Below are 22,707 nucleotides of genomic sequence, written 5' to 3' on the forward strand. Positions count from 1 at the left end.
CCCAATAGTGATACAGGACTTGAATCACACACCACAAATCTATGTTGTCCCTGGTAATTACCAATTTCAACCTGCACTGGTTCTGTGATTGGGTTTGTCAACTGTCTATTCTCCACACCCACAACTTGAACTGTCCTGCCTGAAAGAGGAACATTCGGGACCTCTATACTTCTTACTGTAGAGCGCGCAGCTCCTGTATCCACTAAGAATGAGACCTTTTAACCCATCAGTTTTCCCTTCACAAAAGGTCCTCTCTGATCTACTTCTAGGGAAGTGGCAAGCATACAAGCTCCTTCATCCGAACTGTTACTCATCCATTCTTCGTTTATTTCATCCTCACTGTAAAATGGAAACTGGTGCACTGTGTTATTACTACTGCCTTGTTTCTGATCTGTGACCTGCTGAGTAAGCATCACCTGTTGCTGCTCCATCGGGGCTTGAGGTATCTGCATTTGCTGTTTAGGTATCATGGGGACCTGCTGCTGTACTGGCTGCATCTGTGTAAATTGTGCATGTGGCACCTGCATTTGCTGCACCAGTAGGAGGTTATGTCCTCTATTCTGAACGTTAGGAACAAATCCTTTCATTCTTGGGACTTTCACAGTTTGAAATGTACTGACATCACCTTAAGGAACAACACCTTCCTGCACCACCAACGGACACTCCCGCTTCCAGTGTTCCACGTTTTAGCACAAATGACATGGCAACATCTTTTTCATCCCCTGTATGTCATTCTGAACCACAGCAGTCCCTAACTCCGGACCATGCATCATGTCAACTCCATGTCCTCTACCTCTCATTTGAAACTGAAACATAACATCTCTCTGTTGCGGTGGCATAGGCGGTACTATAGCTCCCTGCACCCCTGTCTGAGTTGCCTTTATTTGCATGACCATCGCTTTCTCCTTCAACTTTTTCTGCTTCAATTCAATCTCGTCACTACAATATTTTGCATACTGCAATACTTCATCAATCGGCTTTGCCTGCCAGAAAATCAAATGATTCTTAATCATCTGCCCTACTTCTGGTCTCAAACCTTCGACGAACCTGAACACAAAATGCAACATGTCTTTCAGCTCAATTGCTTCCTTACCACTGTACTCCTTGAATGCCTTTAACAATCTTTCATAGTAAGTATGTATTGACTCTTTAGATTCCTGAACTGTTCTATCAATCCTCTGCCAATCAATATTTTTGGGAGAAATTCTTGTCTTCAAGAACTCAATCACCTTATAGTAGTTTTTCATCACCTCAGGTGAAGGTGCACCTGTGACTTTATCCCTTTCTGGTTCCTTTGTGGGCCAATCCACTGCTGCCTTACAATCAACCCACAAGTCAGCTGGTACTACTATCTCCAATAGTGTGTTCATGTCTTCCCACAAACATTTGGAAAGTTTTACAAATCTATCTGTTTGCTGATACCACTTGACCGGTTTCTCTCTCAATTTTGGGTAGTCATTTGTAAATGACAATATATGACTCCTGTGCCATGGGAGATGAACGAACTGCCCTCCTGGAATCTCTCTCATCGGAAGCATATTTACTCATTACTTTTCTTTTTGAACCTCCCCAGACCTCTCCTGTGAATCCCGCTTTCCTTTCTCCTTTTTCTTTGTCCACCTACCTTCCCACTTCTCTAATGCTCCCCTAATCTGAGCACTCTGCAGCAATTCCCTCAAATGTGCCTTCATTCCTGCTGATCTCATGTGTTCAAAATCCTTTGTCTCAAAATCTAATCTGTAACTGCGTTTCAAATGCTTTGTTTTCTCAATCTCAATGTCGTCTTTCTCTGGTAGCTCTGCAAATTTCTGATGTATTTTACTCACTTCTCTTGTAATCTTTGGACATAAATACCTCAGCTCTTCTTCAGTGTAGGACTCCAATCTGTTCACGCTCATTATTCCCTCAACTAGTTTGGTTGCTTCTATATTCAACCTTACACAATTTATCTGCTCTTCACTTTTGGATGCATTTTGAGGAGTGTTTAGACTGTCTAAACATTCACTCAGTTGCTGGGCTGACAAACCCTGTAATGAAATGTTACTCGCATTTGGCACTGGTAGCTGTTGCACCACTGCACCTGGAGTCTGCGTCGCCATTTACTGCATCTGAAAGCACTACAAGTGGACTAAGATCCATTAATGGTCTAGATTCATTGAAAGTCTGCCCTACTGATGACATCACTTGCACCGAATCACTTACTCTCTTTCTTACAAGACTTTGTGACATCTCACTTTGCTCCCCTGTGTTTGATTTCTTTTGCGCAAATAAGGGTACTGCTGGACCAATAGTAATTGGTAGCGATATTGCATCTGGAGCTGCATTGACACTCGCACATTGTGGAAAAGTTACTCCCATAGCTTGATTCATGACTGGTGTAACATCTGACTGTGTTTCTGTCATTGGTGTAAACTTCGGCAAACCCTGCACCTGTGCTGAAGGCAATAACATTGGTGTCGGTTCTGTCTGTACTAGCATTGACTTCGGAAGTACTTGCTCCCTTGGCACCATTATGCTCGAGACTGTCTCAAGAACTGGTACATCTGGATAAATTCTCTCCACTGAAGGTGGATGCATCTGCGCTTGGACCATACCTAATGCAGTAGTAATCCCTGCATTAGGTGTACTTTGTACTACCCCTGGTATCTGTCCGCTATCTATCTGAGCTGCTTCCTCAGATCCCTGTGCTTATGTTGGAGCAGATGTAGTGGCACTATTACTTGGACCCCCTGAGTATGTCGCAAAGGGTGGAGGTCTATCCCTCAACAATTAATGAGGTCCTCAACATCAGAATCATCATCGTCAACATAAGACTTTCTCTTTTTCCTTCTCTCTGCACTCCCATCCTCTTTAGCACTGTCTTCGTTCTCTGCCTCATCTTCTTCTGTAATGACAAGAAACAATTTGGCACACTGTAGTGTCTCCGCTCTCCATCTTTTCCATTCCCAATCCCATCTAGCTTCAGCTAAGGATTTCTCTACTCGTTTCATTCTCTTTTTGTCACAGTGCCCTTTCCTCTGGATCTGCACGCTGCTGACTAAAAGTCCCACCTCCCGGTGTCACCAACTCAGAAAGCTATCAGAGCGCAGAGTATTGATGAAGCCAGGTGGGGGAAGGGAATTAGGGTAGGGAACTGCAGGGAGAGAGATCTGAAAAGAAAATGGTTAGGACAAATATGCATATACTCTTTCATAACAGTATAAACTCACCAATAGACTCTGGAACAAAGGCATCTCCGTAATATCGGATTGAGACCCTTTGTGAACTGGGTGTAGCCCCTTCTTTGAATCATGGAACAAGAACGAACTGCAATCCCTGTACCTAAAGATGGCAAGAGCTTTGGACTATGATCATACTCTGAATATTAACCATGTAACAATTATGCTTTCATAACATAAACATTTGATCTCAGCCTAGAAATGCACTAAGATTTAAATATGTATCTCATATATTGTACTTCCCAAAAAACAATGAAACTACAGCTTGCTTTTCTGAAGCGCTTTACTCATTATGCCAGGGGCGTTTCTACTTGTTTTGCCTGAAGCGCTTTGCTCGTTGTGTCAAGAGGCGCTTTACTTGTTTTGTCTGAAGTGCTTTGATCGTCGTGCAAAGGGTGCTTTACTCATGTGCCCTGAAGCGGTTTGATTGTCGTGCCAAGGGCGCTTTACTCGTGTGGCCTGAAGCGGTTTGATTGTCGTGCCAAGGGCGCTTTACTCATGTAGCCTGAAGCGCTTTGATTGTCGTGCCAAGGGCGCTTTACTCGTTTAGCCTGAAGCGCTTTGCTCGTTGTGCTAAGGGGCGCTTTACTCGTGTAGCCTGAAGCACTTTGATTGTCGTGCCAAGGGCGCTTTACTCGTTTGGCCTGAAGCGCTTTGATCGTCATGTCAGGAGCGCTTTACTTTTTGTCAAAAGCATTTGCTCATTTTGCTAAGGGGTGCTTTACTTTTGGGAGTAAGCAACCCCCATCAAGATTTGACTCATCAAGACCTCACCGATACGAGTACAACCTACTCGTTTTTGAATTCACCATGGAAACAAGAATACTCTAACATGCTGCCACTCTGCCATGCAGGAAATCCACTTTCTTCAGAGGAACTCCCCACGAGGTCCGACTGCACAGAAGTCTTCAAAATAGTGAGCAATGTGCTTGGGTGTGGCTGGGCGTTATAGGCTTGCCACACCCCAAGATGGCCGCTGCCTCTAAAACCTTGGGAGTTGTAGTCCATTCATAGAATGGCATTGATAATTGCATCTTGTCCACCAATGTCCTGACCCTGCAGCTACATGAGCTTTACCACAGGGCAGGCAACGCTGATGACCACTTCTGAAGCAAGCGGGGATGACAAGCGGCGCGCATGACGCGCCACAAAGACGCAAAGCAGAGGTCAGGGCGGGTCCTGGACCGCACACAGCCTTATTCCTGACACTTTTTAAACTTAATTTCTTGTTGTTGTCTGGCTACCAGTTCCCAAACGGCTAAAGCCTCAAACTGTGCTGGTCTTGGTAACGGCTTCATCTCATATAATGCCATTCGCAATTGGTCCAGAAGTCTCAAATTAAACGTTCCATGCTCTGGAAATGCTAAGGACCCTCACTTCTTAGTTAGCATACACCACTGCTTTAACCACAAACATGGTGCTACACCTCGCTCCTCCATCACAATGTAAGCCGGAAAATTTTCCGGTGGGGTCGGCCTCCCACTGACGCTTTAGTATAAGAATCACCCTTCATCGCACTTCTAAACTACTTGAAAAACTTCATTTTGTCTGTTTTATTTATTTCGATTCAATAATGAAATTACTTTTACTCCCAAGATTCCCTTCACCCGCTTACTTAACCAATTGCCTCTTACGGACGGCTGCCAATCCGCTTGCGACTCTTCTCAATAACCAACCTATCCCAGCGCGGTACACTCTGATGTCACACTCACACACAGCGACTGACAAAGTCTTGTGGCTCGTCCTCCTACTCCGACTCACACAACTAATGCAAATTATTGTGAGCACTTTAACCAAATACCAATAACTAAAACAAACCTACTGGATTACTACAGGAAGGGACACAATCGCTTTAGAGACCTTACGGATTTTCACTAGTGGCCTTTTTGCTCAAGTAGCTATTCCTCTTTCTCAGTCTCCCACATTCACAAGCAAAACTCGACCCTCAAATTTTACTCTCAGCTGATCAATGGGTCGGTCCTGGTGCACATAGAACTCGCCAAATCTGTTGAAATTTTCCGTTAACTCACTCACCGATTTGTTGACCAGGCCCGATCAACCTACTAACCCAGACAGATTACAACATATAACCAAGTGCCTCCTACACTTGTCAATATACTCCGGAGTCTTAGACGAGGCAGGGTCCGTACATCACCAACAACCACGTGGATAATTGTTTAGCACAAAGCGCAACACACATGTGAAGTTCAATGACTTCCCTACTCTCATACTGCGGAATACGCACACTTCTGCTAACCTCAACTGGAGTACGCAGACTCCCTACTTTACCTCTCATATATCACAATTCACCTGCGGTTTGTTTAAGCCTGTGCAATCTCAACCTACCACTTTTACACTATCACAAAACACACCAAGAACATACCCAACTGTACTAGCAGGATCCAGGATCTGGGAAAGCCAATTCTCAGCTTAAGGGGACATCATCCTTGCTACAATTTCCATAAAAAAAATAAAAAATTCAAACCTCATAAAAATATGAACAACTAATCCTAACTTAAACTACTACCATAACCAATAATCACACATCTTGTTCCCCAAGGAAACTCACCATCAAGCTGTTACCAAAAACTGCTAGTGCTCCTAGTCCTTAGTAAGTAAACTTACAAGGGGACGCGTATAGGTCAATGAACCTTTTGAATCGCATGGAGTATCCTAGACATACAGTGACTACTGAAACGGTAGCTAACATCAATAACCAAGAAACATTCTATGAAAAACAGCTTTAAACCATATTAATCAAGAATAACCACTACACAGGAAAGAGTTAACAATTTTTATTGCCTATTGACTTCAATTCTAATTCATCTGTTAGTTCAATCTTTATTCAAATCAATCTTTTTATTAATCCATCATAAAAGACATCAATTCTTAAAGAGAGCTTATACGACAATATAATACCACAACTTAGGAATTAATAATGCAATCCAGCAATTAGGTTTGTCAGTCATTGTCACTGTCAATGTCACCACTAACAGCCTACCTAACCAAGATTAGCATTAGCTTGGGGGTCTTTATGCGAAAAACAATTTGAGAAAACCTTAATTTGGAAAATCCTACCTAAGTGAGAATCTCTATAAAACAGCGCAGTTGGTACCTAGAAGAAAAGGCACAAAATCATCAGTCACATTTTCATAGCTACCGATCCAGGATGGATCAGCAACACGTCAGTCTTCGTCTTCAGGTCATCAATTTGTCAGCTACAGATCAGGCACACAGAGTGTGAACCCAATATCAGCACCCCAGACAGCGTCTCCTGACGTCATCAATTTCTTCCCTCAATTCTGATTCATCACCCCTTGTCATGACTTTTTATTAGGGTCTCTCAGTCCATCCCAATAATTGCTAATTGGCCAGCAAGTCAGCAGTTATGACTATGATTTTGTTTACCAAATCTACTCATTTTCATGTGTCCCAAGTCACAAGAAGTGGATTGGTTCTTCATGCGATGCGCTCATCATCCGGCATTTCAGGTATCAAAATTGTTGCATATTGCTCTCCAGTCAGTGCCTCTATTGGTCAAGTCCTGGGAAAGTACATTTAGGGGGTCATTACGACCCTGGCAGTCAGAGACCGCCAGGGGTAATGTAGCGTCCGTACCGCCAACAGGCTGGCGGTACGGAGGCCCTTATTACGACCGCGGCGGTAGCGCCGCGGTCGCACCGCCAGGGCCGGCGGTTTCCCGCCGTTTTAGCCCCGGCTGTCACGGTTTTCACTGGGCTTACCGTCGAAGTTGATGAGGGTTGGGGAACGACCCCGGTTCCGGCAGGTTCTGTTCTGGCCGAGGTAGGGGCGACCCCTTCCGGTAGCCACGGTGCTGTTTGACAATAGCAAGCCACTACAGTCCGTGCCCTCCAGAAGGAGTCCCAGAGGAAAAACCCCAATAGGGTAAAAAACCTCCAACAGGAACTCCCTGAAACAGAAGGAGGACACCAAGGCATTAGAACTGAAGATCCAAGGGTACAGGAAGACTGGAGACGCAGACAAGTCAGGAAATACTGGATTCACAAGAAGAAACCAGCCGGAGCGTAACTACCACCAAAGGAGTGTTGCAACGCAATGAACAAGCAGCTGAATTCCCCTTATATACCCCTAGACAGGAAGTAGGAAACAGGAAGTAGAAATACCACCAGAGTATAGTAGTGAATAAAGCACATGCGTCCAAACAGAGAGAAACAATGCATGCTGGGAAGAGAGGAAGTGGGCAGCATGCTGGGAAAGGGAAAAGGCAGGCATAAAAACGCCACCATGTGCAGGTATTCGGCTTTTGCCTGTAAATACTGGTAAGTGTTGAAGCAGAAGTTTATGCAGAATAGTCTGAATGTAAAGCGCACTAAATGCGCTATGCGCGGCAGGTCTGAAACCCACTCAGGGTCTCAAGTCCCGCTGCGTCTGCCCTTGCGGCAGAAACGAAAGAAGGGGGCACGGCGAGTGCCGCGACCCCTGCCTAGGCTCGCGGCTTCTCCCGCGGCCTGTCTGAAAGCCGCGGCTTGACAGTAGGTCCCCCCCCGAGGTCCCAGGTTTTTGAGGGAAGAGTCGAAAAAAGCGACGGAACAAAAGAGGGGCATGAACTGAAGGGGCATCCTCCCAGGAACACTCACTCATAGGGTAGCCTTTCCAATGAATAAGATATTGGAGGCGCCCATGGAAAAACCGAGAGTCACAGATTTCCTGGACCTTGTACTCGGGCACATTATCAACCAACAGAGGGGGAGGACAGGAGAATTGTCTGTGAAAAGGATCAGGAAGGGAAGGTTTAAATTGAGAGACATGGAATACAGAGTGTATCTTCCAAGTCCAGGGCAGGCGAAGACGCACAGACACTGGGTTAATCTTTTTGAGAATCAGGAAGGGACCATAAAAACAGGGTTTGAATTTGTTCTGAGTGAGTCGGAGAGGTAGGAATCTAGAGGAGAGCCAAACTTTATCATGGACCTGATATTGAGGAGCCGCACAACGTCTCCTATCTGCTATCCTTTTCATGCGGGACTTAGTGGCCACAAGGTTGGAATGGATAACACGTTGGACACCCCGTAGCTGTCGAACATAGGAGGATATGGCAGTAAGATTGGAAGTATCTTTCAGGGGAGTTGGAAAGGCCTTGGGATGGAAACCGTAGGAGCCATAGAAATGGGAGACCTTCGAGGCGCTGTGTATGGAGTTGTTATAGGAGAATTCTGCAAGCGGTAAATAGGTAGCCCAATTACTCTGCGTAGCATTGCAGAAGCTACGTAAATATTGTTCGAGGCCTTGATTGAGTCGTTCCGTCTGTCCGTTAGTTTGAGGATGGAACCCTGATGATAAGGCCACTTTGATTCCCAAGGTCTTACAGAATTGATTCCAGAATCGGGAGATATATTGAGGACCCCTATCCGATATAATGACCTGAGGTAATCTATGAAGTCGAAAGATTTCTTGTGTAAAGATTTGACCTAAATCTTTTGCCGTTGGCAACTTTTTTAAGGCCGTGAAATGAGCCATTTTAGTGAAGGAGTCCACGGTTACCATTATTACGTGATTTCCCATTGAAGAGGGTAATGAGCACATGAAATCTGTGGAGATGGTGTGCCATGGACCTGTGGGAACTGGTAGTGGGCGAAGTAACCCTACTGGTTTAGTACGGGGTGTCTTGGCTTGAGCACATATAGGACAGGATGATACATATTCTTCCGTATCTGTCTTGAGGGTTGGCCACCAGAAGGAGCGAAGCAGAAGTTCTCGAGTAGCTTTCATTCCTCGATGACCTGCGATGGGGGAATCATGGCACATACGTAAGGCTTCAATCTGTACTCGTTTAGTGGGTAAGAACAGGGCCTTATCATGATAGTAATACCCTTGCTCTACATGAAGTTGCGGCCGCAACTTATTCAATTCTGTGTCTTCTAGACAGGCGTATTCAGACCTGACTTGGTCTAACAAAAGTCTGTACTAAACCAATGATTTTGTTATTGTCAAATAGGTTCTGAACCAGAGAATCACTGCACTCAGGGTAACGTCGGGACAAGGCATCCGTCAGGATGTTCTGAGAACCAGGGATGTATGTGATATAAAAGTCACATTGGCTAAAAAAGAAAGCCCATCGAGCCTGCCGGCTATTCTGACACTGAAAGTTTCTTAGGCACTGTAGATTTCTGTGGTCTGTCCGGGCTTCAAAGGGTTCTTTTGAGCCCATCAGAAAGTGTCTCCATTCTGTGCATGCGGTCTTTAAGGCGAGTAATTCACGTTCTAGCACGGAATAGTTCCGTTCTGAGTCGGATAGGATATGGGAAAGGTAGAATACCGGGTGTTCTAAATCATCATCGTCTTGTCTTTGCAGTAAGGCAGCCCCAATGGCTCTTTAGGATGCGACTGTGACCACAATGAATTGCTTGCTGGTGTCTGGGTGCTGTAGAATAGGGGCTTGGATAAAGGCTTTCTTTAAGTCTTGAAAGGCTAACTCTGCATCTTGTGTCCAACAAAAGCCCTTTCTTAGATGGTCTTTTTTGAGGGTTTGAGTAATATAGCTGGTTCTCTGTGCAAAGTCTGCTATAAATTTTCGATATAAATTGGCTAATCCCAAAAAACACTGAGTCTCCTTGATGGAAGAAGGAGATGGCCAATTCAATATAGCTTGCACCTTGTCTGAATCCATGGCGACTCCGGTTTGGTTAATGCAATACCCCAAGTATTTTACTTCCGTCTGATCAAACTCGCACTTTTTCGGTTTGCAGAATAGATGGTGTTGTCAGAGTCGCTGTAGAACTTGGCGAACATGCTTAGAGTGTTCCTCTGGGTGAACAGAAAAAAATAAAATATCATCGAGATAAACCACTACTGTTTGTTGCAAAAGATCGGAAAAGATAGAATCCATAAACCTTTGAAAAATGGAAGGAGCATTGGTGAGTCCGAATGGCATTACTCGATATTCGTAGTGACCAAAAGGTGTTCTAAAAGCGGTCTTCCACTCATCACCTTCTTTAATTCTTAAAAGATGGTAGGCTCCTCTGCGATCCAGCTTGGTGAATCTTTTTGCCCCTCTGACTGCTTCTAGGATGTCCTTAATGAGGGGTAACGGGTACCGATCCTTAATAGTGATTCTATTTAATCCTCTAAAATCAATACAGGGATGCAAATCTTTAGTCTTCTTAGGAACAAAGAAGAGGGGGGCCCCTGCAGGTGAAGAGGAGGGAACAATCAACCCGCTCTGTAGGTTCTCATCAAGGTATTCCTTAAGAATCTGCTTCTCAGGTTCTGTGAGAGAGTACATTCGCCCGAAAGGAACCACTGTATTTGGTTCTAAAGGAATGGCGCAATCGTATTCTCTATGGGGTGGCAGTTCAGGCTTTTCTGGCTTCTGGGATATGTCGGCATATTCCTGATATTGCTTGGGAACTCCCTGTAGAACGTTAATAGAGCATCCCACCTTAGGGGGTGCGGTTAGAAGACCTTTTGGGGACCAATAATCTCCTGCTAGGTAGCAGTGGTGCTGGCAAAAGTGAGGGGATAAAGAAATAGTTCTTGTTTCCCAGTTGATGTAAGGGTTTTGTCGTGTGAGCCATGGAATGCCCAGGATCATGACGTGGTGTGGTGATGAAATGAAATCAAACGAAAGGTTTTCTTGGTGTTTCCCGAACTGTAGGCAGAAAGTAGGGGTGGTATATTGTACGGGTCCTGAGGCCAAGAGTGACCCATCCACCATGTGTACTTGTTCTGGTACTTCCTTAGGTAGTTTTGCTATCTGTCGTTCTTTGGCCCATGCTTCATCTAAATAGATGCCACTGGCTCCGCAGTCTAATAAAGCCAGGGTTCTTTCTTCTCGGCCATCAGTCAAGTGAAGGATAACTGGTAAAAGAAAAAGAGCAGTTCCTTCCTCCCTGGAAGAACAAATGGAAGGTATTTCACGATATCCCGTCCTCACCCTTCTCACTGAGGACGGGAGTTGTCGTTTCCCAAAGTCTTGGTTGGACGAATGGGACAGGTGCGAATTAGGTGACCAGCTGCACCACAATATAGACAAAGTCCCTTTCTTCGTCTGTTTTCTCTTTCACTAGCTGATAAAGGTCCTGGAGCCGTATCAATTTGCATTGGCTCTTCTTCGGTGGCTCCCTTGGGTTCAGGACGGACTTCCTCGGTACGACGAGAGAAGGTTCAAGATGTCACTGAGTGTGATGGCAAACAACTCTTCCTTTTCTCCATTCTTCATTCATTCATTCAAGCGATATTCTATAGTCAGAGTCTGATCCATCAATCCTTTAAGGTTCTCTATTCTAGCAGAGTGCACCAGTTCGTCCTTAATGTCCTCTCTGAGACCTCTGCGGAACAGTGTCACCAAGGTACGTTCCACCCAGGATGTTTCTGCTGCTAATTGTCTGAAACGGGTGATGTATTGTAATACATCTTGATTCCCTTGTTGGATATCGCAAAGAGCTTCTTCTGCTGAAGCCTCGAGTCCAGGGCGCTCAAACATCTGTTTAAAGGTAGTGACAAAGGTGGAATAATTAGACAGGCAGGGATCATTTCTTGTCACTAAAGGAGTGGCCCAAGCCAAGGCTGGCCCTGATAAGGTGCTAATCAAATACCCCACCTTGGTCTTGTCTTGCACAAATTGCGAGGGGCGAAAAGCAAAGTAAACCGTCAAGGCATCCAGGAATTCTCTCAATTTGTTAGGCTCCCCGGAGAAACGAGGTGTAGTGGCAGATACTGAGGGGACATCAGTGGTCCTGGATGCAAAGGCTTGTCGATAGACGGTATTTTCAGTACATAGCTGTTGGAGTTCTTGAGCCTGTTGTTGTATTGTCATGAGCAGGGTCTGGCTGGTGGGTTCCGTATTTGCCACTGGATTATCCATGGTTCCGGACTGCAACTGGATTTCTTGGCGTTGCAATCTGTCACGGTTTTCACTGGGCTTACCGTCGAAGTTGATGAGGGTTGGGGAACGACCCCGGTTCCGGCAGGTTCTGCTCTGGCCGAGGTAGGGGCGGCCCCTTCCGGTAGCCACAGTGCTGTTTGTCAATAGCAAGCCACTACAGTCCGTGCCCTCCAGAAGGAGTCCCAGAGGAAAAACCCCAATAGGGTAAAAAACCTCCAACAGGAACTCCCTGAAACAGAAGGAGGACACCAAGGCGTTAGAACTGAAGATCCAAGGGTACAGGAAGACTGGAGACGCAGACAGGTCAGGAAATACTTGATTCACAAGAAGAAACCAGCCGGAGCGTGACTACCACCAAAGGACTGTTGCAACGCAATGAACAAGCAGCTGAATTCCCCTTATATACCCCTAGACAGGAAGGAGGCAACAGGAAGTAGAAACACCACCATCTTGGATTGGGGAAAAGAGTATAATAGTGAAATAAGCACATGCGTCCAAACAGAGAGAAACAATGCATGCTGGGAAGAGAGGAAGTGGGCAGCATGCTGGGAAAGGGAAAAGGCAAGCATAAAAACGCCACCATGTGCAGGTATTCGGCTTTTGCCTGTAAATACTGGTAAGTGGTGAAGCAGAAGTTTATGCAGAATAGTCTGAATGTAAAGCGCACTAAATGCGCTGTGCGCGGCAGGTCTGAAACCCACTCGGGGTCTCAAGTCCCGCCGCGTCTGCCCTTGCGGCAGAAACGAAAGAAGGGGGCGCGTTGAGTGCCGCAACCCCTGCCCAGGCTCGCGGCTTCTCCCGCGGCCTGTCTGCAAGCCGCGTCTTTTCCCACGGCTTACAGACAGGCCGCGGTATTTAACAAATGCCGCGGCGACCTGAGCCTGCGGCCGTGGCGGCCGCACCTTGACACTGGCGGTGATAAGCAGCGCTGCCCTGGGGATTATGACACCCCTACCGCCAGCCTGTTTCTGGCGGTTTGCACCGCCAGGAAGAGGCTGGTGGTAAGGAGTGTCCTGGGGCCCCCTAACAGGGCCCCGGCCAGCTTTTCACTGTCTGCATAGCAGACAGTGAAAAGCGCGACGGGTGCAACTGCACCCGTCGCACGGCCGCAACACCGCCGGCTCCTATGTTGCGGCCTCATCCCCGCCGGCCCATCGGGAATGTCTTAATGGGGGCCGCGGGAGCACAGCCTCATTGGCGGCCGCACGGTGGTTACCACTTGGCAGGTGGCTAATGTCGTAATGACCCCCTTATTCTGCTCTACACATAATTGTATCAAATTGTCTTCATAATCTCCTGTCCACCTGTACATTGCAGAAAATTCTAGCTAAGTAACTTGAACTTCGTACGGGTCAAGGTTGCATACAGCGGTTTCCAGTCCTTTGCAAGGCGTCCAGTTTCTTCATGTTTCGAGAGTGCGAGGCCCAGTGGAACTAGGCCTTTAGTTCAGCTAACTTAGTACTATCAATTAATGTAAAACATAGGTTATACGTCTCATTATGACATATTATAACATTTTTTCAAACATGCACATTAATTTTCTACGAATATTTTCTCTACACATTTTCTCATTAATAATAACATTTAGATCATTAATAATTTTCTTAATTAGCATATCTGCTTCACCAAGTGCATCAGTACTGGGCTGGAGATCAACTTTGACAACTACTAAATAGTTCATATTTGCATTTACATACCTCACCTATGAAATTCAGTTTTAAACAGAAAATATGCCAACAAGATTCACTCTGCCCAACTTCTAAAAATTATTTGAGAGGTTGCAACTAACATACAACTGCTAGAACCTAGGCTTTTAGTGATCTCCAAGCTTAAAATTAATCTGTACAAAGATAATAAAAGCTTTGGACAAAGGTTTTCTCAGTGTAGTGTTTTACTTATAGAGCTTTAATTTTTTGAGTTGCATTAATAAGCCTCACTACTGCAATCCCACAACATCAAAACTCTTCATGTCAAATAAAGTGCTCTGTGCTTCCATTCTTGTAAAAACTCTGTACCTTTTAAAAATAGGGAAAATTATCTGTTTTCTTATTTCTTTAAAATATAAACAGTGAACAAGTAGATGCGTTATGCTATGTTTCACATCAAGAGTGAATGGGCAAAAGCCTTGACTTTCGTGGATTCTCTTCCGATGTGAAACAATTCTCCATACAGGGCCTACACCGATACAAATCTGTAAAATGTGACTTTAGATTCTTTTATTGGGGACTATTGAAAGCAGTAGAAACGCCCCTGGATCTCCCAAATTTTTAAAGGATAAGATCACAGATTTTTTTAGAGAACAGGTAATTCCTTTATGGTAAGAGCTTAGCACTCTAGCCATTTCTGCAAGTAGGATTTTTACCTTTTGTATTTTCATCTGTTTTTTTTTATAACTCTGTTTTTATTGATTTTAATAAACATTACCAACAAAATCAGTACAGTGCAGTGCGATCAATACAAGGATGACAGACTCTTTTTCTTTTGTACCTATTGGTCAGGTTCCTGTAGGATGAGGCAGACACGCATTTAGGTATAAGAATCTATAATACCCACTACAATAAGAATTACCTTTCCCTGCACTCCCAGGAAGGATCCACCTGAGACCAAAACTTACATATCTTAAGAATCACATAAACACGATCTAACCACAGTTGGTCGTCGTTCCTTTAAGCATGACACATATCATTCCATCCATCATCCTCATCCATGTGCCCTTCTAGATTTGACTCCTCCACACCGGATAAGCGTTCCAGTTATGTCCCCCACGCAATCACATCCATGAATGCCCCTTCCCCTCTCCTTGTCATGCGCAGATGTTGTTCTTCGTCTGCACCCTATTCCATCAAATCTCAAATCCAGCAAGAGATGGCCGGGCACCGGAAGCTCATCCAACCAATGGCCACCCTTCGTTTGGCCAACACTAAGGCCAGTTGTGTGAGTTTGAATGGGATATTCCTACCCCGGGGCCTCTTCACCACTCCTAGAAGGCATGTCACAGGCGATACCTCGAGCCCTAGTCCCGTTACCTCCTCCACTTTACCCGCCACCTCCCGCCAGAATTGATAAACTATCTGCCAGGACCAGGCAAAATGGAGAAAAGGAGCATCCAACAGGCTAATTTTAAGGCAACTCGCACCCCCTTGCTGGGTCGATCTTATTGAGCCGATCAGGTGTGATGTAGGTTCTGTGTACAAAGTTAAAGTGTAATAGTTTGAACCTTTGTTTGCATGACACAGCACTCACTAGTGATAATGCCACTGCCCAAACCGCATCCTCCAGAGACTCTCCAAAATCATGTTCTCATGCCCTGCGTGCTACGCTTGAGGGACCCGATTGTTCCTCCCGAAGGGCCTTATAAAACCGAGTGGTCAGATGGGCGTCATCACCCCAATTCAACAATCCATTCAACACCGACGATGGTTTAGGGGCCAATGGAAACTCACACCAGATCTCCTTGGCCACACTCTCCATTTTTGCATATTGCAAGAACTGACCTGGGCCCAGCCCGAATGTACCCTGAGCATCCAAGTATTAGATAAATTCTCCGTTGGGGTATAAATCTCCCACCACAGTACATCCTCCCAATCTCCAGGCTTCCATTGACATTAAAGCATCCATATCCCTAAAGGGGGCTAAATCCCAGATCTTTAACTCTTTATTGAACGTGGCACATTTGAGAACCTTCTTGACGCTTCAAGCAGTAGTCAAGCAGTAGTTCTAACCAGAAATGGCACATCTGACTCAGACCGGCCACCCGACATTAGTAAATGTGCCAGCGCCTTCCTGCCCAACAATCCTAAAAACAATCTCTTCTCCCAGCTGTCTGAGTCTGTCATCCACTTTGCAGCATGGTGTAGGTGCACTGCATAGTAGTAATTTCTAATGTTAGGGATTGCCAATCCTCCCTCCTTCAACTCCCTCTGCATCGTCAACAACGCCATCCTAATATGCCGCCCAGCCCATACCAATGAGATCAGCAAGCTGTCCAGTTGATTAAAAAGTCGAGCAGGCAGCGGGAACAGTGAGTCCTGGATCAGATAAAGACACCTTGGCAAAAATACCATCTTGGCTACAGCCACTCTCCCCATTATCGAGAGAGAGGTAGTTTTTTCCAGAATATCACCGACCACTCAAGACCGGACACTGCTCATTCCACATTGTGTTTTTCATGGACTGCCACGGTTTAAGTCACCCAAATCCCCAGATATCTAAAGCTTTCAAGCTCCCATCAGAGCCCCACCCTAGGTAACTCCTCCTGAGGGGCACCACAGAGAGAACCCAATGGGTACAGGAGTGACTTCTTCCTATTCACTCGAAGACCGGACACAGCTCCAAAAGCCTCCAACAGCTGCAACAGCACAGGTACCAAAACACCGGGTTCACGAAGAGACACCAGCGCATCATCCGCATATAAAGAGACAGTATGTGTGGCCTGCCCCACTCGGATATCCAGCTCCTCACAGATCCAGATCACCAGTGGCTCCACAGCTAAAGCAAAGAGAAGCAGAGAAAGTGGACAGCCCTGCCTAGTTCCCCTGCCAATCTCCTATGCTTCTGATACCTTTCCTCCAACCTGAACACTCACAACAGTTGTAGTATATAGCAGATGCACCCACGCACAAAATTGTGGGCCAAACCTTATACCTCGCAGCACCGCTAGTAGGTAGCCCCATTCCACGTGTCAAAGGCTTTCTCCAGGTCCAATGACACTAGTGCCAGCTCATCCTTCCCACCCACAGTCTCATGCAGCACATGTGCCAAGTGACGTAAATTATAGGCTGTGCTGCGACCTGGAAGGAAACCACATTGGTCTTCATGCACCAACCTCCGAATTACTCCTCGAAGCCTAGTGGCCAATATTTTGCAAAGGACCTTCAAATCACTATGCAACATAGTAAGCGGGCGATAGGAGGAGGGATCACCAGATTCCCCCCAGGTTTGAGCATCAAACAGACAATGCCCTGGCACATGGTTTCCAGCAGGACGCTGCGCTGTTGTGCCTCTTCAAACACCGCCAACAATTTACCCCGCAAAAGTAGGGGAAACGCTTGATATAGCTCAGCCGGAAACCCATCACCCCGGTGACTTAGATTTCGACATGACCTCCATCACCTCGCTCACCTCCTCTACTGTCATGGCTGTTTCAAGGGCCTCCCTGCATTCCGGCTTTAAACGCGGCAACCGCATGAGCTGTAGAAACCCTGCCAATTCCTCATCTGGGATTACCGCACCCACCCGTAATACTGTCTGCAGGTGCTCCACCAATACCTGAATTATATCAATGCACTTGGTAATCATCTCATCTTTGGCATTCCTAATATACAATATGGGGGGATTCTCCACTCCTCTTTTTAGAATACATGCCAATAATTTTGCTGACTTATCCCCCTTCCTATGCAAGCGCTGTCTATATACTTGAAGTGTTACCTTGCTTAATGTATCCCAGCAGTTGTTAACCATCTTGTACAGCCGAAGCTGTTCCCTCTCAGCCTCCTTCGTAAGTGGTGTCTGACCCTGCAACGCCACCAACTTGTCCTCCAATGCAGTAAGTTCTTGCTCCATTTGTTTACGCACCCCACGAGCAGTACCAATGAACACCTCCCTCACAACCGCCTTCTGCGCTTCCCATTCCGTACCTCTGGAATCAGTAGTGGACCAGTTTAGGTCCAAATAGTCCTTGATAGCCACCACCACCTTATCACAACATCCAGCATCTTCCAGAAAGCCCACAGGCATCTTACAACTACGTGTTAGCTCAGTATTATCCGGTCCCCACCACAGCTGCATCAACACAAGTGCATAATAAGACAAAAACCTGCCCAGATGTTTTTCCATCTTTGAATAAACATTGTACGGAACAAATTTAACCTGAAAATGTATGGTAAATCTAGTGGTTTTGCTTGACAGAGGGTTGCAGCAGGATTGAGCTCTCCTAACAAATTGAACAGAAAAGTTTGGATTAATATAATTCTTTAAAAGGGAAGATAAAAACATCTAGGCACAAGTTTTTGCTAGTAAGTGCCAAAAGGTCAAGCCTAGATATAGGTGTAACACTTGAATCATTAAGGCCCTCATTATGACACTGGCGGTAAATCCCGCTTACCACCACGCTGATGGCTGCCAACATACCGCTGCGGTGACAGATATCCGTTCACCATATTATGACACAAACACACCAATCCAACAGAATGCAGCCACATACACAAATCTGCCAGACCAAAGGTCAGTGCAAAAGTGGCGGTCCCAAAACCCACACCGTTGCACCAACAGAACAACATCCATCACATTATGACCCACATATCACCATGGCAGACATTCAACAGCAGTAAACCATTGGCGGAACATACTGCTGCGCTCACAATGGACACCCACATACAAAACAACACTACATTGGCCAATACCAAAAACACACACCAAACTCCCATTCACACATCACACCCACACATCCACAGCACTACAAAGCACACACCCATAGTACCGCAACCCCTTACGAATACAAATCATTGGCACAAGACTGATACCAAGACCAAATAGAGCCACACACCACTCACACACATACACCCCTCACGCACTCCACATCACACACCCAATTCACATTACCGAACACGCCCTCACCAACACACATCACACAACACCCATGGCACCACAAAGGCACCCCTGTTTCACTGAGGAGGAGTTAAGGGTCATGGTGGAGGAAATCGTCAGGGTAGAGCCACAACTATTTGGAGCACAGGTGCAGCAAATATCAATAGCTAGGAGGATGGGGCTATGGTGGAGAATTGTGGACAGGGTCAATGCCGTGGGACAGCACCCCAGAACAAGAGATGACATCAGAAAGAGGTGGAATGACCTACGCGGGAAGGTATGTTCCGTAGCAGCAAGACACCAGCTCGCTATACAGAGGACTGGCGGTGGACCCCCACCTCCTGCCCCATAACTCACAGCATGGGAGGAGCAAGTCTTGGCAATACTGCATCCTGAAGGCCTCGCCGGAGTTGGAGGAGGACTGGACTCTGGTAAGTCAACTTTCACACCCCATACCTGCATGCCATCACATACCCTCACCCTCACTCCCATCATTCCACTCCATCCCACACATTTCACCATCACATCGCATTAATCCCAATTCCAAGCCCTGTATGCTGTACCAATGCGTGGATACCCCTCACAGTCCTGCATGAACACTCCTCACTAAAGCATGCACAGCATAGGGAAACTAACAGTCCCACCATATAGCAACATACACAAGTGTAAGCTGGCAGGTCATCATCAACCATAGAGGGGAAGCCAGGGATGTACAATATGTCATACACATGAAGCATAATACATGACTTACATCCCCACAGGTACCCCAGCCAATGTCACTGGAAAGGAGGTGCCATCACGATCCAGTCCCCCAACAGAAGAGGCCCACAGTGATGACAGTAACTCTGGTCTTCAGGATCTGGACGATCTAACTGGCCCATCAGGGACCATTGGACAGCCTGTCCCCCAAGCCCAGTCATTGACCACCACAGAGCCTCCCCCATCGGGAACCAACACCACAGCACCCACCCAGCATCCCCAAACCTCTGTCCCAAGGACACGTCAATCTGCAGTGTGCCCGCCTGTACAGGGACCCCAGGCCACACCTCACACACAAGACAATCAGGGATCTGGGGTCAGTGGCAGTGGGCAGATGGCTCAGGGGACAGAGGCACAGGCCACCAGGGACACTGGGAGGACTGATGTACACTAGGGGGAGTACAGGACCAGGGAACTGACTTTCAAGGAGGCACTCTCCGAGATACTGGGAGCCTATCAACATTCCCAGGACATGATGGGACAGATCCTAGACAACGTGCAGGAGAACAGGCGGCTGCAGGAGGGACAGTATCAGGGGATCAGGGAGGACTTGCAGGCTATCAACAACACCCTGATCTCCATAGCAGGGGTGCTGGCAGACATGGCCAACATCATGAGGGAGGCAGTGTCACACCAGCGGGCCCCAGCCACTAGCCAGTCATCTGAACAGCCATTCACTTCTGCTGCCGCTAGTGGCCAGGAGCCCCCACCACAAGACCAACTGGCCACCAGCACCCCTCCCACTGCAGAACTTGAACCACCCCGCAAATGTTCTCTGTGAACCACACAGAAGCCAGAGACTCTTTTCAAGACCACCGCCAGGAAATGAGACTCTCCTGATTGTCCCCCTTATGTCCAACTCAGTCACCTTGTCCACCTTGAACTGCCATTGCTCCCCTTCCTATGTCCCCTTGGACAATGCACCTGTGCTACAAACAGACTGGAACAATACCCTGGACTTTCCTCCATCATCACCCCATCCCATTGCACTTTCCACTCTATATATTAGCACTATATTAAACACCCTTTGATAAAAATCGACTTCGAGTATGTCATGTGTTTCAAATATGTATTGATTGAAACAGCTACAACCATTGTAAATGAACTGTACATAGAATGAACATAGAATTAATGACCTGTAGCTGTCTGTTGTGATCACACCAGGAGTATTTGTCAAATCTCTGTAAACATCTGTAAAATGAATATCCAGAGGTAACAGCAAGTGGGCAAAGAAGTGGGAAATACCAGCATGCCAATGCCACACAGAATACAACCAAAGTCATTGAAATGTAAAGTTGCACTGTCCCACGTGTGTGTCATAGGAAGTACTGACGGATCACACATGTTCTGTTGTCCACATCCTCATTCTCTGCCTCCTCAACCTCACTGTCCCCAGGGTCCACTGCTGCCACAATGGCATCTCCAGTCTCCTCCTCCTGCAGAAAAGGTACATGGCGTCTGAGGGCCAGGTTGTGCAACAAGCAGCATGCCACTACTATCTGGCAGACCTTCTTGGGTGAGTAGCACATGGATCCACCTGTCAGTTGGAGGCACCAGAACCTGGCATTCAGGAGGCCTAAGGTCCTTTCAATGATCCTTCTGGTTTGCCAATGTGCCTCATTATAACGATCTTCTGCCCTTGTCCTGGCATTCCTCACAGGGGTCAGCAGCCATGAGAGGTTTGGGTAACCAGAGTCACCTGCAAATATTGAGGGACAACATTTAGCCACACACTATGCTATCTGGCCAACACCATTTGCATACACCAACATATACTGGGTAGGAACCAGGGCTCATCTATCAGCCACACCCTGTGCCTCTGTATTTGGGCCATCACATTTGGGATGCTGCTATTTCTCAGGACAAATGCATTATGCATCGATCCAGGATACTTAGCATTGACGTGGGAGATGTACTGGCCTGCCAAGCACACAATCTGCACATTCATGAAGTGGAAACTCTTACGATTCCTGAACACCTATTCATTCTGTCTGGGGGAACAAAAGCAATATGTGTTCAATCGCACCAATTATATTGGGGAAATGTCCCATTGCATAGGATCTGGCCTTCACAGTGCCAAAATCCTCAACCTGGGGGAATACATTGTAGCTGCACATGTGTTTTATCAGGGCAGACAACACTCTTGTCAGCACTATTGAGAACATTGGCTGTGACATTCCTGCTGCCAAGCCCACTGTCGCTTGGAATGAACCAGTTGCCAGGAAATAGAGAACTGATAGAATTTTCACAAGAGGGGGATCCCAGTGGGGTGACGGATAGCACATATCAGGTCAGGCTCCAAATGGGCACACAGCTCTGTGATTGTGGCCCTGTCCAGTCTATAGGTTAGGATAATGTGCATGTCCTCCAGTGTATCCAAGTCCACCAGGGGTCTGTACACTGGGGTATGTCTCCATCTCCTATTCATCTGCAGCAGTAGGTATCTAAGGGACAAAACAGTGAGGAAACTGTCACAGACTGAACAATGGAGACACAACAGCAGTCCGCAATCTGCAAACATGTTATGGGACAGTGTGATTTGTGAAGTATGTGCCTATTTATCCTGTGACGCAGCATTAATCCCCAGGCCTGTGCCCCCCCCCCGAAATGGCATCCGCCTGTCCTGTGTGTAGGGACAGGTGGAAGTGAGGTAATGCCGCTGACATTGATCGCCGTGGCAGTAGGCGGTCTGGAACCTACGTGCAATTCCTCATTGGTTATAGTTGGGCCCTATGGGGTACAGTGGCCTATGGTGATCTACGCCGGCGGTGACAGTATGCACCGCCGTGGACGTGACCGGCACTTTCTATCATATTCATCACTTGTTTCCAGACCTTCCATAGGAGAGGACCTACACTGCATGTGCTGCTGTGACCTGTGTCTGGAACCTATCATGGCCCGTGTGACTGGGGAAAGGGCCCCAGACGTCACTTCTGAGGAGTTGGAGCGACTGGTGGATGGGGTCCTACCCCAATGCAGACTGCTGTATGGGCTTCCACACCAACAGGTAAGTACTCTATGGGCACAATGCATGTGGCATGAATGCATGGAGTTGTGTGTGAATGCATTGTGTAAGGGGGGTTGGGTGTTTGTCTTCTTGGCAGTGTACACATTGTGTGCTGGGCTATGTGTGTTCCAGTGGTGATGGAAACGGGTATGGTGGGCCATTTGTGTTACTGGCTGGAATGTTTGTATAATGGTGTTCTCCTGTCTGTATTTACTCTGCAGGTCAGTGCCCATCAAAAGAAGGGTATATGGTGTGCCATTGCTAAGGAGGTG

Source organism: Pleurodeles waltl, chromosome 1_2 (assembly GCF_031143425.1).
Source record: "Pleurodeles waltl isolate 20211129_DDA chromosome 1_2, aPleWal1.hap1.20221129, whole genome shotgun sequence".
Taxonomy (NCBI): domain Eukaryota; kingdom Metazoa; phylum Chordata; class Amphibia; order Caudata; family Salamandridae; genus Pleurodeles; species Pleurodeles waltl.